At 35.4% G+C, this 15891-nt stretch overlaps 1 long non-coding RNA gene across 1 annotated transcript; it reads left to right on the top strand.

Moving 5' to 3' along the window:
* The first annotated feature begins 3297 nt into the window (after nt 1-3297).
* On the top strand, nt 3298-6858 carry LOC141390275 (uncharacterized). The gene is made up of 2 exons (XR_012409312.1): nt 3298-3413; nt 5052-6858. It is a non-coding gene; the product is annotated as an uncharacterized lncRNA (long non-coding RNA).
* The last annotated feature ends 9033 nt before the right edge of the window (nt 6859-15891 follow it).

The following is a 15891-nucleotide window of genomic DNA, read 5'->3' as shown; positions in this document are numbered from 1 at the left end:
TTTTGCATTGGTTGAAATTAAGTTGTGAAAGATCCGATCATTTCTTCACCATTTGTACCAATTCCATATATAATAAATACCATTTGTGTAACATCCGATATTTTTGCCAGCTTTATAATCCATTCCAATTTTGTTCTGTTTTTATTTATGAAGATTTTTTTAATTTTAATTTATGGGGTGACCCCCAGTTGTAAAGTCCAATTAAAGTCATTTTTCATGATTTTTTTCCAAGAAAACTATGAAACTTTTTTTAGTAGATGATTTTTTCATCTGATAGAGCTCATTTTAATCTACTTTCTGAATTTTTCTTTTTGAAAATTTTTACGTAGTTTGTGGCAATTGATCGACTTTCAAACTCTGTTTTTACTAAAGCGTTTTGCGGTGCCAACTCTAGCTCGAAAACTAATTAACCGATCGTCATATATATTTGTATGCTTACTTAGAACATAAATATTTACTCCCTCGTCCATCTATTTTTTTAAAAACATTAGGTTTTACGGAAATGGTGGACCCAACAAGTCATAATTTCAATTTTTTGCTTAAAAAATTGAACTTTTCTGGTCATAAAGCGGACAAAAAATTTTTTTGAAAAATGAAATCGATCGATGAAGGACTAGTGTTTGATGCCCTTCATAAGCTCTCCAAATTTTATGACAATCGGTTCATTAGTTTAAATCATTTTGGATTGTATGTCAGAAAGCATGGAGTTACTCAAGAACAAATTCTAAAATTCGCTTCTAAGCGAACATTTGAACTATTACGGCATTAAAATTTCAGTACATAGTCCACCTTGGAATTGTATTTAATTTTGGGAGTCACTCCTGTCGATAGTTATAGTCCTCACTAGCTATTTCAACTGGTCACCGTACAATTTTGTAGAGATTTTTGAAGCATGGCCTTGCCCACGAAGAACATTATATCGTTTTAAACAGGAGTACCTTCAAAATCTCTGATCTTACTCAAACATTTTGAACATTTGTGAGGGGGCCACATGAACGTTTTGTCCGATATACAGTATGCAAAACTCATATTTATAGCAGATATAGCAGAAACAAGGACATTAATTTATTGGATATTTGTGTTTCATGTAAATTATTCTTAAATATTCTCTATCCAATAAATGAATGCACTAGTTTTTGCCATATCTACTACAAATAACGATTTCAGTCATTTTTGAAGGCTGTTCCAATATGTGTTCTGCATACTGTAGGCCTTCATGGAGCTTGTTTTGCGTATGGAAGCAATTTATTCAGAATTTTAGTTGTGTTAAATTGGGTTCATTTATAAGAATTTGTCGGTACCAAATGCTGACTATAATGTAATTTGTTCTGTGTTTTTTGCCTCGCTAATCCTACATTATACTTGTTTGAGAAATTTCATTTTCGGGTAGAAAGTTACGCTTAAGTATTTGAATTAATTTTGGCAGTCATTTCTTTGCCGTTATACAAATATTTTTGGCATTTTCTTAGTTTACCTCCGTTTCTGAAAACAGTAATTTCCGATTTGGACAAGTTTACTTCCTAGCTCCATATTTTGTAGGGCGTTTCAACTTTACACATTATCTTTAAGTGTCATCAGCATATAAAAATAGTTCTTATGTTAATATTGTCCCGAAACTGTTAATTTTCAACATATTAAGGGCAACTCGTTTTGTAATTTCAAAGAATTCTGAAAGTTATTTCCCATTCGATACTGCCTTTTGGGTGTTACTGTAGATTCTTCAGCTTTCTATCCGTGTTACTATCTTATATGAAATTCCGATACGAAATAAATTATAAATAAGAGCTTGCATTCAAATGCAGACTTGAAATCGATAAAAAAATGTATACACGTTTATCTTTTCTGATAATTTCAGATTAACAATAGAGGCTAGGTTGTATATGTTATTTATTATGGAATAGTTCCTTCGCAAACCAGCAAAATATTGGAATTTAATACTTTCCAATTCAATTGTATAGTCTTTAATTTTTCATGAGCTAGATCACCTCACTCGTAGGAATGGTATTATATGTATATGCAGTAATTGGTTGTGCAATTCTTCTCTATGGTGGAGAGAAGACAACCTTGGTTTGCACCTTTTGTTTCGAAGAAATCTGAAAGTCATTTCCCGTTCGAGACTGCCGATTGGGTATTACTGTAGATTCTTTCTATCAGCGTTACGAGTTTATATGAATTTCCCATTCGGAATAATTTGTAAAAAAGAGCTTGATACATATATTATCAAATGTAGCCTTAAAATCTATGAAAAATTTATACACCTTTATCTATTCTGATGTTTTAAGATTAATAATAGAGGTTATGTTGTATATATTATCAACTGTTGAATAGTTTCTTCGGAAACCAGTTTGGTCATGATTAAAAATTTCATATTTTCCAATCGAATTTATTAATCTTTCATTTATAAGACACATAAATAACTTTGCCGAACAGTTCGTGAACTAGGCCCATCTTTGAAGATTCATAAATATCACCTTTTCATATATGGGAATGAAAGGGTCACAGCCTGTTTCACTATGTCGAACGAAAATGAAAACTACGGAAACTACTTAACTCTTGTATGATTTTCAAATTTTGTAGTTGTTTCGAAGCAAAACAAAATCAATATTACCATGAAAAGCAAAGTTTAAGTGTTTTTCGTTTTTTGTACCATGTTTATAAATTTCATACGAAATTCTATCCTCTCCAGGCGACTTATTTCGTTTTAAATTCCTCTATAAGAAATAGCTAGCTGTTTATAAAAAATCGTTGTATTAAACATAAATGTGTATTTCCATACTAATTAGTCTCCTTATAACGAATTTCTCCTACAACGTAGTTATTTTTCGTCCCCAGTAGCTACGTTACAGAGAAATTTAACTATATAGTAAATGAAGTCTTCATATAACAATTATCTTCTGCGCTTCATTAAAAGCAGTTGGCTCTAGGATATAATTTGTTATTACATTCCATTCTAAAATTGTTAAACAAAATCTATAAAAACCTCATATTTTTATAGAATGATGTTAATATTTTTTTGTTGTGTTTTGCACTATAGAAAATATTATATTTAAAAACTCTATGATAATATTCATTAGTCTATGCTTGGGATTTTTTCCTTTGCCATAAAATACAACTAATGCTCTCTGCATACCAAACACAAGAGTCAGCTGTTGAGAGCAGCATTGTTTGTTTGTTGGGTAGGTAGGTAGTTGGGATTTTTGAGTGAAATATACTCACCCAAATGCCGGCTGGCGGCAGGCACTCGTTCTACTCTTGAGTTTCGCACAACAAAAATCCGTAGCTCCACCACTGAATTTCAAGGCAAATCAGTCATCGTTGAGAGCTCAAGCAGTAAAGTTGAAAAATCGGAAAGAAGAAACCCGTAATCGTTGTGCAAAGACATAAAACAAAGAAATACTAAAAAAGATAAAAAGGTGAATTGATGTAAAAATATAAGAATAACAAATAAAACGGTACAAGCAAAGTGGTAATAACTTAACCCTTATCGGTCCCTTGTATGCGCACGCATACAATTTTGATATTTAACCTTAAATAAAATAAAAAACGGTTCAGCGAAATAACCTTGTAGTTTGCAAAGTAGAATTGTTTTTCCCGAATAAAACTAGATTTTTAATTTCCACTTATTTTTGTGTGGGGATTTATAGCACGCTCTTATTTTTACATTCAATTCAGTTTATTCTGGAACACACATTAGTGAAGTTAGTTTGCACTTTTATTGAATTTTGGTTGTGATTCGAAGTATTTGATAAAAAAATGTATAGAGTATTACGTGAAAAAGGTGGCGAGATTAACTAGAAATGGATCTTGATTTTTGAAAGTGAAACGGACGATGATTTTGCATTATCAAACAAGAAGAATGATGAAAGTAAAATTAGCGTGCATTCGGATAAATAAGACATTGAGAAAAATTTAGTAGATGAAAATTCAGCAAATCCTGCAAATAAATATTTTTAAAAAATAATAAAATTGAACATTCGTCGCAACCATTTCAAATTAATCGACTTGAGATAAAAACTTAACCTCTTTGTTATGGGTTCATGTTCGTTATACGTATATTATAACTCAGGTCCAACAGCATTAACAGCTGCTAATAAAGTGGATGCTCCGTTTGCATTCCACATGTTTCTTGGACCGGTTGAAAATATTATTTTGAACATGACGAATTTGTATGGTGTGGGAAAGTACAAAGGCAAATGGGAAAACAATGGCTTGGAAACTCTGCACTCATACTTTTGATTGTTACTTCTTTCTGGTGTGTATCTGCCACTCGGCGAATGAATCACTAAACTGTGGAATGAAGAAACATTGAAAATGTTCAAGCGTATCTATGGTTGCATTCGATTTGCTGACCCCGAACAAGGTATGACCAACAGTCCGCGACAAATTGACACCGATTCAAAATGTACACGTTTATGGAATCATAATTGGAAATCTGTTCCGTACGAGGGCGATGTTGCTTTCGTCAGAATATTCGATGTAAGGCATCGAAATAGGGGTGCCATGCGACTCAAAAAGCTGGAATGCATACAACATACATATTTATGTTGTTCGGTATCGTAACGATCATGAACGGAATCTCAAACGTTAACGTGTGGCAACTTTTTCATTTCGTATGTATTGAAAGGGGCTTCATGGCTGCCTGTTGGTAATCAATATATTAATCATAACAAATCACAAACCACAAATAGTTAATTTGATGGTTAATGGTTAATTATTTAGCTTTTTACAGTTAAAAATATATGGCTGACTTCCTAAACGTAAGTTGCTTTGCATTCGTTCATGAAACTATGGGTTCTTAGAGCAAGTTCATAAAATTACTCTAATATGGAACTCGATCTAAGAACCCCTAGTTTCATGCACGAATACAAAGAAACTGACAATTCGGAAGTTAGCCTATATAGGCATACACATATGTGTATGCGCGCGCATACAATCGGACCGATTAGATGTATTTCTCGAGGGAGTGATGAGGCTTAACCACTTTGTTGAACTCACTGAAATAAATATCATTACATTAATTTCTAATAAAAACTAAATTTTATCTATTTTAGCTTCGAAACCGTAAATATGATGCGCTACAAGCCAACAACGTCCTAGCACACTGACACCCAACCAATTTTTATCATGGGGACCATGGGAGCTTAGCGGTGTGTTAAGCTTCAAGTCGACTCATTATACTCTGTGCAGTATGTCGCCAAAAAGTGGCGGCCCTCCGCGCGGTGGTCCCCGGGCAACGTCAATTTAAAGGGAATTGACGGCGAAAATGAGCGGCGCAACCTGGGGGATTAAGGAGTAATCCCCCAAAACTGAAGATATTGTTAAAGCGATATAGAGAATTATGGCGAAATGCTGACTGAAGTTATTATGTTGAAAGTGGGGGATTAAGCAGTAATCCCCAAAACTGAAGAAATTGATGAATTTGAGAAATACAGCGAATTGCTGGCTGAAGTTATTATGCTGGAAGTGTGAGGCTGATCATCAGAGCGATATCACCTCAAAAAATATGTTGATGAATGCCGAGTCATTCTGAAGATAAAGTTTGTTCGATGGATCTACTTAAGAGAAGTTGTCCAGAAATTGAGTGAATGAAGACCACAAAGTGGAGTTTAAAGAGAAATGTCGTGTGTCGACCTTTTTGTTGAAAGAAGAAAGTCGTGTGTCGACTTTTTGTAATCGAAATTGAAATCGAGAAATCGTTATTCAAGTGAAGAATCTTCATCATCTAGAAAGGGCTGCCGTATAATCTAAACATCTGATAATTGCCTACAAAAGAAAACATCAACCTGCCTGTGAAGTAGTTCGAAACGATTGCTAAAGGATTAGTAAAACTTCTTGCCGCCCTACAAGTTAACGTTTGAGGCTGATCCACTGCGAAAGATTTGATAAGCGACACAGATGATGGATTAAATTACACACCACGTTTGATCAGGGAACGTATGATGAGAACTGCTCGAATACCGTTCAAGCGAAAGAGTCGTTTGATTAGGGGAAGTGTGGTTTTAATTGTGCGAGGACCGTTCAGGCGGTGAAGTTAATCTATCGATGAGTTTCTGTTATTGTTGTTTTTGCATCACGTTTGATCAGGGGAAGTATGACGAGAACTATGCGAAGACCGTTCAAGCGAAAGAGTCGTTTGATAAGGGGAAGTGTGGTTTTAGTTGTGCGAGGACCGTTCAAGCGTAAAACTCCAGTTATGTTAATCTATTAACGAGGACCTGTGATTCAAGATAATGATTCCATGCCGGCCCAGTAGATTTACCAAGAAAGGGTGCCGCCTCCCCCGCCCTTTGTGTAAAATGAAAAGCAGCGAGTGTGCTGAATACGCATCGAAAATCGCTAAAGTATTCATAGACCGAACACATGCGAATTAATGATATTTCTGTTGTAAGAGGAATTGCAAAGGAAAAGCCTTTGAAAAAATTTGTCTTAATGATTATCTGATGTTTGCTGAAGTTTGGAGGCTATGAGTATGCCAAGTTGACAGTCTGACAGAACCCGAGTGGATGTGAAAATAATAAAACAGCAAAAATTACGCAACAACAACACCCTCTTTGGTGGAATTTTTCATGGTACCGAGAAAAATCTCTACAGAAGAAATGCGATGGCAATTATGGACAACAGAACGTGTGGTAGCCGACGTCTAGTGGAGAAGAGAAATTATCTCCAAGGTTACCGGCTATTGCTGTGTGCAATGACCAGTCAAATGGAGGAGAAGACAAAGAAAAATGTGTTTTTTCTTTTCAAGAGATTAAGCAGAACTGATGTTCTGAATCAAACTGAAGTTATGAATCGGAGAAGGTGTCTCCGGTGAATTAAAATCGAAGCTTTTCAATTTATGTGGAATTGAATGTCATCAAATGTTGAAGAAAATCTGAAGTGGACAATTTGTTATTGTCCGAAATTGTGAGAACGCAGTTGGGATTGCCATTCCAATTGTATTGTATCTACTCAGGCATTCGTGTCTGGTTATTATAACAAGTAAACCAATGTAAAATCCAAAAAAAAGTTTAAAAAATAAAAAATCCAAAAAAAATATTAAAAAATAAAAAAATGTTATACCCCTCACTCTATGGGTGAGGGGCATAACGCAAAAAAAAAAAAGAATTCGTAAATTGTTTCATTTGTTGCAATGGATGTTAATATTAGAAAAGGGACAGGGGGAGACCCTCTATATAGCATAAATGGTATATTTCATTACATTTTTAAAGGCCATAGACGTAGAGAAGTGCACTCATATCAATTGTGCCGCTTTTTGGTTTAAGGGAACGCTTTTCGAGTAAAAAGTAGAAAGACTTGAAAACTCTTGCAGAGATAAGAGCTATGAGATTTTGGGGTGTTTATGCCAGCTATGTTTGTTGCCAAAAAAAAATGTTATGAACTGAAATGAATATTGCAAACACATTGATGACCACAGAGCATGCGCTCTTCACGGGCGTGGTAATTGTGTACTCACTCAGCTGTTTGCTATGTTGGAACGATAAATCGATTTTGGTTTTGTTTTATTTTCGCCAACTGGAAATTGCACTCACTTGACGTGAGCTTACAAAGTTGACTGTGACCTCCAGTGACCCTTTAAAGATTTTTATATTGTTTAAAATTAAATGTCTACTTTTAGGGTATATTTTCGAACATTCATGCATATGTTTATGGCTTTAATGGATAAAGGTGGACGGGTCAAATTATTATTATTTTAGGGAAAACAAATACAGTTTCTCAAGGTAATTGTTTCGAATTAATGAAGCGAAATCTTGTTTGTAATAAATATACCCTCAGCATTTAGGTTAACGGGGGTATATACATATATACACACATATACGGTAAAAACCAAAAATGTTTTACAATCGATAAATCCGAGTTTCACCCATTCTATATAGTATGAAGTGTTTAAGAAGGGATCCCATAATTTAGACCATTAAAATTAATTTGTGTGGAAGCCAACTCGTTTTTTTGTGTTCCCTTCCGATTTCTGTCTTAACCATACATTTTATAGAACTATTCCCAAAGAAAGAATGACAGAATACTCCATGGGCTACATGATACTAGTGTCTGATTTTTCGATATATCCACTGCATTCACCTAAAACTGATGCTGAAATTTTGAAGCCGGAATTTCAGGGTTTTTTGAATTTTTGTAATAATCCGGACGCGCAGCAAGATAATATCCCAAACTCATAATAGGATTATAGAACTCGTGATTTTACGTCGTTTAATGAATATCTCATGAGTATCCTAGCATCCTAGATATTGGAGTCTAAAGGCCAAAATTTTATGTGTGAATCTTCTTTTTGCGTTTAAAATTTACAAGTGTCATTTAATTCCCTTTGAACTCCGCGTGAATATAGTTTTTTTAAGCGACAGATCTAATAAGCCCTTCCGCGATCGAATCCATCCACTAAAACCGCGGATATAGGTACCTTGGAAATAGGAAAATCAGCAAACATATAGTTTGACAATTCCGCGTACTAAGCCGCGATTTTCTTTAAAATTTTTTACATAAATGGAATCCTTTGTACGCGATTATAATATTTGCGAGAACGCGTTTCATAAATTAACAACTACATGGGGATAGTTTTTGATGAGAACTATATCCTCAGATAAAAATATCCAAGAAAATATTGAAATTTTCCCCAAAAATCGTCTTTGAACTTTTTTGAGTTTTCGGGTTGGAGTGACTTGACCGCAGAAAAAATGATCCGTCGTCTGTATATTCATTAGTTATGTCTATGGTTGAAAATCGAAAAGTCTTAAGGCCTAGGTACATAAGCTGCCTCGCTTGCTTGCTTCTGATAAAAGAATAAAAAAGAAAAGGGCCACCTAGTTCGAAATTTGCTCGGTCTTCTTTATTCTTTTATTTTTGTTTTGTCAGAAATGAAGCCGGAAAGCAAGGCAAACAGGCAAGGCTGCTTATTTACCCAGACCTTTATGGCCCGTTTTTCTAAACTTTACGAATTTTAATTCCTTTGAATTACTATCAAACTTTATTGTTATTGTAGAAATTTTTGTTTGATTAAAAATAAAAATGAATCTAATATTTCAAAAAAAAAAAAAAAAAAAAAACAAGTAAGAAAGTGTCAGTCGGCTTTGCCGACAGATATATACCCTCAGCCAATGTGAAGTTTAACACTAACCTATGGACAGATCGAATGTATTTAAGGTCTCTTTAGAACTTTGTAGCCCTTTTTCGACATTTGAACTTGCCGACAAAAATGTGGATTAGGAACTAACTGCACTAAGACACAAATGTTGAACCTTTGTGGGGGAGGTACACTTAGGGAGGACCGATATGGGCCATTTTAGAAGTTGAACTAAATTTTGACAAAATATTTGGAGATCCAAAGTTTGGACCAAAATTGGTTGCCCCATGCAAGTTTTATCGCCTTAGCATTTTAGTGACATTTTTTAAATATTGGGGAGAAGTACCGGAAGTTGTGGACCGGTATTGCCCTATGAAACATAAAGTTTGGATATAATATGACGAAGACCAAATGTTGGACCAAATCGCTTGAACAGTTCGAGAGTTATCGTGCTCTCCGACCGCCACATATGGTGATATAGGGGTTTTTACACCTCTCGGGCTGTTTCCCTAAGAAGTATGGACTGAAAAATATGCCCATGAAAAAAACGTTTACCGTCGTAATGGAGGTAGCGAATGCAAATCGCTTCAACAAAAATCAAAGTGATTCGAGAGCAGGTCTTAAAGTGATCTTATCCGAAATTTTGTGTGGGAGGTACCGGAAGTAGTGGACAAATATAGTCCATATCAACCCTGATCTATAGCTGGTTATATATTGGATGTGTAAAGTGTGGACCAAATCGGTAACATCTTTCAAGAGTTATCGTACGCACAATTTTTCGGAACATTTTTGAACTTTTGTGGGAGAGGCAACTGAAGGAGTTGTTGTTGTTGTAACAGTCTGGCCCAAAACGTGCTCACCGAAATGTTCTTTCAATAAATCCATTGACTGATGCGATGGGTTGTTGTTGTAACAGTGTTTATTATTGTGTTTGCGTGTTCGTTCTTCTGCTCAATCTGGCTCTGTATCTATCTCCAGTTCTAGGAAAGTGGCTGCTTCGATGGGATGTAACCACAGATTCACTGGAGTTCGGTGAGTATGTTTGGCAGGACAGTTGAAAACATGCTGTGCTTGCGGGCCCATTCCGCATACTGGGCAGATGTTTTGCACGGTGCTATCGATACTTGCTCAATAGGAATTTAAGCGACTGCAATATCCTAAGCGTAGTTGAGCCAAAACTACTCTGGTTTGTCGTGGCAGATGAGGGATGTACTCCGAGGACTTAATTCACACTGTATTTGCTTATGGCCTTAGCAACTACGTCGTGAATGCTATTCAGACCTGTCTGATATGCCTGTTGATCTAGGGGTTCTCTCCTATAATGTTGGACCACCCTCTCTAGAGCATGAATATCCTTCCTGATATGCCTGGGTGTGTCGGGCCTAGCCAGCAGATGGTGATTGGGATGGCTCTCTCGGTAACACCCGAGCAAGAACTGCAACGAAAGCATCTCATTGTCTTGCTGTACTGGAAGAATCGTTGCCTTCTTATGTAGATGATCCACTGAAGACTTGAGGCATCCTGTTGCTGTTCCCAGGGCGGCATTCTGACAAGTTTGAATCCCTTTCCAATGCTTGTCAACTAAATTCGGGGACCAAACTGGCACCGCATAACTTACCGCAGACCGACCTATCACGTTATATGTGGTCAACAAAGTTTCTTTATTAGCACCACAAGTGCTTCCGGCTAGGGACTTGAAGACCTTGTTTCTGCATTTCAGTTTGTCGCAGCATGCGAGGATGTCCTGAACGTAGTGTCAAATGTGATCCCTAAAATTTTGAGCAGTTTGTGGTCGGAATTCTGCTACCATGGACCACGACATTCAACTCTATTCTATACTGCGCCGTCCATGTGATGAAAAGTGTGGCGGATGAAAAAGTGGCGGATATCTGCATATTCCTCGCTTGGAAAAGGGTTGTAAGATCGGCTAAATACGAGTTCAGTCTCTCACAGATGACATCAGCGTAGGTATCTAACGCCAGGATCGTACAATTATCCACATACGTTACGATCTCAATGCCGTCTAGAGACGGTGGAATACTGGAAAGGTAGAGGTTAAACAGTTCCGGAGATATCACCCTATCTTGGGGACTCCCTGTTTCACTCTACGTGGCCGGAGGGTTGTCTGGTCAATGTTCTCAAACAGCGTGGAGTGCCTGACAGTATCAAAAACTGTTGATAAGTCAAACGGCACAATCACCGTTCTATCGCACGGCCTTTCCTGGTGGAGTCCTCGACAGATATATGTGGAGATCGCTTGCAGTGCGGTTGTCGTGCTGTGCTGCTTACGGAATACATGCTGATGATCCGCAACTGGATAGCTATTTCTGACGCTGACCTGAAGGAGTGGACCGATATGGCTTATGTTTGAACTTGAACTAAGTTTAAAAAAAAATATTACGAAGGCCATATTTCAGACCGAATCGGTAAATCCGTTCGACAGTTACGTGCGTTCCTACATTGTGCCATAGGTGATTTTTACATATTTCTGGCTATTTTCTTAGGAAGTATGGACTTGACCCTGATAAAACTTGTACCTTCGTAATGAGGGCAGTGAATACAAGTTGCTACAACAAAAATCAAAATGATCCGAGAGCAGGTTCTAAACTGAACTTTTCCGAAATTTTGTGTGGGAGGCACCCGAAGGAGTGGACCGTTACAGTCCATATTGGAACCTCATCTATGCCTGGTAAAAATTTCACGATGTGCAAAGTATGAACTGAATCGGTTGCTCTTTTCAAGAGTTATCGTGCGCACAAATTTTCCGAACATTTTCGAACTTTTGTGGGGGAGGTACCTGGAGGAGTGGTCCGATATGACCCATCTTCGAAATTAAACTAAGTTTGGACAAAATATTACGAAAGCCAAATTTGGGACCAATTCGGCATACCCGTTCGAGAGTTATCGTGCGGTGCGCCAGTCAGACATACAGACAGACGGACGGACATTGCTAAATCGACTCCAAATTGTCTGAAACGGATTTCTTCCGAACATACTTGGGGTCTAAAACCGTTATTTCGATAAGGCACATTTTGCCCGTATGAAAGTGTATATACCCTCGTTAGCATAAATGCTGAAGGTATAAAAATGACCTTTGACCCTGAATAACTTCGTTTGCACACGTGGGATGAGGACTTTTAGGACGCTACTTCTAATGACAAACCCTATCTTTCCACCAAAATTGTGCTTTGTGGGAATTTGCGCTATTTCCCCTTTATACGCATGTATATTTTGATTGGACTATAATGTTTTGGGTCGATGATTGTCGCTGCGTTTTTTACGAAGTGATTCGGTCTATCCATCCCAGAACTTGATATATTTCATGGATATGGCTGAGGACAAACAAAAAGTGTGATCTCTACATCAAAATACGGATTTCGGGCAAAACAGAGGATCAGTAAGATTAAAGTTAAAAGATCCTGGGGAGGCCTGTCACCAGCTTTTAGACTATTGGAGAGAAGATTATTTATATCGGAGCGGAGCCGAAAATTATGTCAAGGGTATTTTGGGTGAAATGAATTGATAATTTTCAGTTTGATCGTTTTATCATATTAAATGTTTTACAATGAATGATACGTTTCAATGTTCCCCTCCATTTTGTCCACAATCTGCATTGAAATTAAGTTTAAACCAGAAAAAGATTCCAATTTCTTGCTTATTTTTAACGTAATCGATAACGTCAATCAACTCGTTATGGTAAATAATGCTGATGATGTTGCCTTCATTCAAAAGATGGACAAAATTGCGCCCAAAGAAATGTTTTAAAATCAAAACAACAACAACAACGTCAACAACTAAAAGCAAAATATTAAATCATTTCGTGGGAAACATCAAATCAAATCGATTGTAACGAACTTTTTTTATTTATATGTCACGGTTTCCCTTTAAGGTTAACATCATTGGCATTTTGTTGGCAACTAGTTTTTTTTTTGTTGTACAGTGAAAAGTTATCAGCAACTTTTTTTAGTTCGCTATCATGCCAAATCAGTTGGTAAAAATTTATTCTGCATTCCTAATTAGGTAGTTTTTGGCAACTACGACTTCGTAGCATAGCTAAAGTTTTGTGTTCGTTTTGGTTTTTTGTTCGCTGTGCGTTATTCCTTTTGTATTGTCGTTTTTGCATTGGAAGTATTGTTAAATTGTTCATGGAAATAATGAATTTTATCTGATTTTTGTTCTACATCGTACGTAACCTTCGGAGAAACTGACTCGTTCTTTGCCGTTGTCAATTAAGGCAAAACACGTTTGTCCCCTAGCTTTCTTGTGTGGTTAATTAGTTGCTTCCTTCATCTGTGTTGTCCAAATGATGTCATCGTGGATGGGGGAATGTCTGTTTCAACACTCTTTAATTGTGTAGGGGATGATTATTACCAAGAAACAATCCTGGTCGTCAGGAGGACAATACTTGTCCGTGGTGTCACCTGTGGAGCTAATTTCAATAGTTATCTTGCCAACAAGCCATTTTAATTGGTCACTGTTGGATTTTTTGAGCTTCTGTCTTGTTAATCAGAATCACCAACTTCAATGGAAATTTCTGAATGATACTCAAACAGCCCCTCAACTGCACATAAGCGAAAATTGCGAATTACTATGAGATTCCGGAAGGAGTTGTCCGAACTTGATTTAAGCTTTAGAGAAATATTACGATGTACCGTGCCCACCGATGATTTTGGTTGGTCACCGTAGGATTTTTAGAACTTTTGGACCATTAGTCAGGAAGCATGGACTTATCAACGAAACATGTTTATAGCTGTGAAAGCGTAGAAAAAATATTCTTTAAAAAATCCACGTTTATTGCTGTGATAGTTGTTGAAAAAATATTCTTTAAAAAATCCACGTTTATTGCTGTGATAGTTGTTGAAAAAATATTCTTTAAAAAATTCACGTTTATTGCTGTGATAGTTGTTGAAAAAATATTCTTTAAAAAATTCACGTTTATTGCTGTGAAAGCGTAGAAAAAATATTCTTTAAAAAATCCAGGTTTATTGCCGTGATAGTCGTTGAAAAAATATTCTTTAAAAAATCTACGTTTATTGCTGTGATAGTCGTTGAAAAATATTCTTTAAAAAATCCACGTTTATTGCTGTGTTAGTCGTTGAAAAAATATTCTTTAAAAAATCCACGTTTATTGCTGTGATAGTTGTTGAAAAAATATTCTTTAAAAAATCCACGTTTATTGCTGTGATAGTCGTTGAAAAAATATTATTTAAAAAATCCACGTTTATTGCTGTGATAGTCGTTGAAAAAATATTCTTTAAAAAATCCACGTTTATTGCTGTGATAAATTTCTGAATGATACTCAAACAGCCACTCAACTGCACATAAGCGAAAATTGCGAATTACTATGAGGTTCCGGAAGTAGTTGTCCGAACATGATTTAAGCTTTAGAGAAATATTACGATGTACCGTTACCACCGATGATTTTGGTTGGTCACCGTAGGATAGAAGCATTGAAAAAAATATTCTTTAAAAAATCCACGTTTATTGCTGTGATAGTTGTTGAAAAAATATTCTTTAAAAAATCCACGTTTATTGCTGTGATAGTTGTTGAAAAAATATTCTTTAAAAAATCCACGTTTATTGCTGTGATAGTTGTTGAAAAAATATTCTTTAAAAAATCCACGTTTATTGCTGTGATAGTTGTTGAAAAAATATTCTTTAAAAAATCCACGTTTATTGCTGTGATAGTTGTTGAAAAAATATTCTTTAAAAAATCCACGTTTATTGCTGTGATAGTTGTTGAAAAAATATTCTTTAAAAAATCCACGTTTATTGCTGTGATAGTTGTTGAAAAAATATTCTTTAAAAAATCCACGTTTATTGCTGTGATAGTTGTTGAAAAAATATTCTTTAAAAAATCCACGTTTATTGCTGTGATAGTTGTTGGAAAAATATTCTTTAAAAAATCCACGTTTATTGCTGTGATAGTTGTTGAAAAAATATTCTTTAAAAAATCCACGTTTATTGCTGTGATAGTTGTTGAAAAATATTCTTTAAAAAATCCACGTTTATTGCTGTGATAGTCGTTGAAAAAATATTCTTTAAAAAATCCACGTTTAGTGCTGTGATAGTCGTTGAAAAAATATTATTTAAAAAATCCACGTTTATTGCTGTGATAGTTGTTGAAAAAATATTCTTTAAAAAATCCACGTTTATTGCTGTGATAGTCGTTGAAAAAATATTCTTTAAAAAATCCACGTTTATTGTCGTGATAGTCCTTGAAAAATATTCTTTAAAAAATCCACGTTTATTGTTGTGATAGTCCTTGAAAAATATTTTTTAAAAAATCCACGTTTATTGTTGTGATAGTCGTTGAAAAAATATTCTTTAAAAAATCCACGTTTATTGTTGTGATAGTCGTTGAAAAAATATTCTTTAAAAAATCCACGTTTAGTGCTGTGATAGTCGTTGAAAAAATATTCTTTAAAAAATCCACGTTTAGTGCTGTGATAGTCGTTGAAAAAATATTATTTAAAAAATCCACGTTTATTGCTGTGATAGTTGTTGAAAAAATATTCTTTAAAAAATCCAAGTTTATTGCTGTGATAGTTGTTGAAAAATATTCTTTAAAAAATCCACGTTTATTGCTGTGATAGTCGTTGAAAAAATATTCTTTAAAAAATCCACGTTTATTGCTGTGATAGTTGTTGAAAAAATATTCTTTAAAAAATCCACGTTTATTGCTGTGATAGTTGTTGAAAAAATATTCTTTAAAAAATCCACGTTTATTGCTGTGATAGTCGTTGAAAAAATATTCTTTAAAAAATCCACGTTTATTGTCGTGATAGTCCTTGAAAAATATTCTTTAAAAAATCCAC

The sequence above is a fragment of the Musca autumnalis genome, unplaced genomic scaffold (genome assembly GCF_047663935.1).
Source record: "Musca autumnalis isolate F117 unplaced genomic scaffold, ASM4766393v1 scaffold_1, whole genome shotgun sequence".
Lineage (NCBI taxonomy): Eukaryota > Metazoa > Arthropoda > Insecta > Diptera > Muscidae > Musca > Musca autumnalis.
This window is presented reverse-complemented; position numbering and strand designations above follow the sequence as displayed.